This window comes from Macadamia integrifolia, chromosome 9 (assembly GCF_013358625.1).
Source record: "Macadamia integrifolia cultivar HAES 741 chromosome 9, SCU_Mint_v3, whole genome shotgun sequence".
Taxonomy (NCBI): domain Eukaryota; kingdom Viridiplantae; phylum Streptophyta; class Magnoliopsida; order Proteales; family Proteaceae; genus Macadamia; species Macadamia integrifolia.
The window spans coordinates 25,826,707-25,829,206 of record NC_056565.1 but is presented as its reverse complement, the minus strand read 5'-3'; positions in this window follow the sequence as shown (position 1 = coordinate 25,829,206).

Here is a 2,500-nt window from a genome sequence, read left to right as displayed (position 1 = left end):
TTGTGGCGGTGTCCCAAGCCTGGGTTATCGCATTATGCCTAAGGAGATGTCATCGTCGTGATCGTGGTAGGCAGCGTGCACCTCTATGGCATGTCTATTGCCAACTGTATGCTCCACATTGGCCTGTGGGGCTCCCCATTTGACCCGTCTTGAAACACGGACCAAGGAGTCTGACATGTGTGTGAGTTAACGGGCGAGTAAAACCCGTAAGGCATAAGGAAGCTGACTGGTGGGATCCCCTTGTGGGTTACACCGTCGATCGACCTTGATCTTCTGTGAAGGGTTCGAGTGAGAGCATACCTGTCGTAAGGCATAAGGTGCCACTCCCCGAGTGGTTTTCGAGGGGCTGCACAGTGGGGTAGTAGACAATGAGCGGGCATGGTAGGCAAACCCAAAAGACCCATGGCATGGGAAAAAAAGTGAAATGGCACATGGGTTTCGATGAGTTGGCCCTAGGTGTGTACCGAGGCCTGCCACTGCGTGCAGCTGGACACGCATGACTGCCTGCCTTGTGTGCCATGACCCCATAGCTGCTCTAATGTGTGCCAATCATGGCACAGCAAGCCCAACGAAGGTGCACGTGCTTGCGAATGGTCAGCCCTTCTATTGCACAACGTCGCCCCTTCTACTGCACAGTGTTGCCTACCACCGTGGGTTGATGGTCGCACATGGATACCTACCATGCGCTGCCACACCCCCACTTTTGCTGCCACATGTGCCTGTCAATGTCTAGCATTTCCAAGGAAGGTGTGCCGTGTGAAAACAGGTACATCGCGCTTCCGTCCCGACAGTCATCCCCTCTGCCGCACACAGATGCTTGCCATTGTGTGTTGCTGGGCGCGTATGGCTGCCTGCCTTATGCTGCAGTGCCTCCACATCTTCCAGCACATGCGTCTGTCACCGTACAGCATGCCCAAGAGTGGCATTGCCTGTGCAAAACACCTGCACGGTATGTCAGTTTCCAAGATTTGGCCCTTGGTGTGCGTTGTGCCTGCCACGGTGTGCTGCTTAGCCCTCGTGGTTGCCTAAAATATACCACTATGCCTCGACCGCTATTGCCTCCTGCCCTCGTAGCTGCAAAGAAAGCCCAACAAAGGCTTGGCATGTATATGAAAACAAGTACATGGCTCGTCTGTCCAGATGGTCAGCCCATCTGCCACACACCATTGCCTACAACCGTGTGCTACTAGGTGCCCATGGCTCCCTACCTTCCGCTGCCATGCCCCCACAGTTATTGACACATGTGTCTGTAGCTGCACAGCAGTTTCCAGAGAGGCATGGCATTTGAAAACAAGTAAATGGCCATTGCATCCCGATGTTCAGCCCCTTTGCCGCACACCGTTGCTTGCCACCCTGGGCTGTTGGGTGCACAAGGGTTCTTGCCTTGTGCTGCCATGCCCCCACAGCTACTGCCAGATGCGTCCGTAGCTGCATGGCCTACCCAAGATAGGCCTGGCATGTGAAAATCACCATTAAGGCACATTGGTTCCGATGATTGCCTTGATGTGCACTGTGGCCTGCCATGGAGTGTTGTTAGGTGTGTATAGCTCCCTGCATAGCTGCTGCCACATGCGCCAGTAGCCACACAGCTTGCCCAAGAGTTGCATGGCATGTGAAGGACAGCAACATGCCATGATGGTCCAGATGATTAGCCCCTTGTTTTGCACCTTGGACGGCCAATGCGTACTGGTGGGTTTGCATGGCTGCCTGCACACTGCACCTAAACCGTCATCGTGGCCTATTGCCACTTTTACTAGTTTTTGTACAACATGCTCAAGGGAGTCATGGCATGTGAAAAACGTGAAAATGACGCGTTGGCCTCGTTGATTAATCCCATCTAGGCACCATGGCAGTTTGACGTGCTTTGCTTCCTGCCATGTGCAGTTGTGCTAGTGCCACTTTTAGCGAGCGTGCATGTAGTCACGCATTTCCACCCCTCTTTGCTCTTTGGCTTGTCGTCATATGTAGGTCATGGAGCAAGGGGTGGGTTGTTGTCTACATTTGACGGAATCATTGGTCAAGTCAATCTGCACAATAAATATTTGGTTGGTCCCTCCCCCCTATCCCAATGTTTTTTATTTTTTTAAATTGCACGATTGTGGGTTTGTTGCTTGCAAGGGTTTTTTCATGGTCGGTTTTGTGGCCTATGCTATTTGGAGAAGTGTGTTTCTAAGTCGTGCCTAGGTGTGGAGGTACTTGTATGCCTTTTTGCAGCCAGTGTTATAACACGACATTAACGTGGGTCTCTGGAGAACATAGGTTGCAAGCTTGCAGGTGGTGGTAGATCATAAGTCCCTCCCCCCTCCTTGCTTTTTAAAAAAATTTCCATTCTCGTGGGTATGTTTCTTGCAAGAGTTCTGTCATGCTCGGCTTTAGGGCCATTGGTATTTGGAGGAATGCATTTCTAAGTCGTGCCTAGGTGCGGAGGTGTTTGCTTGCCTCCTGCCGCAAGTGTTATAATGCGACATTAACGTGGGTCTCTGGAGAACATAGGTTTGCA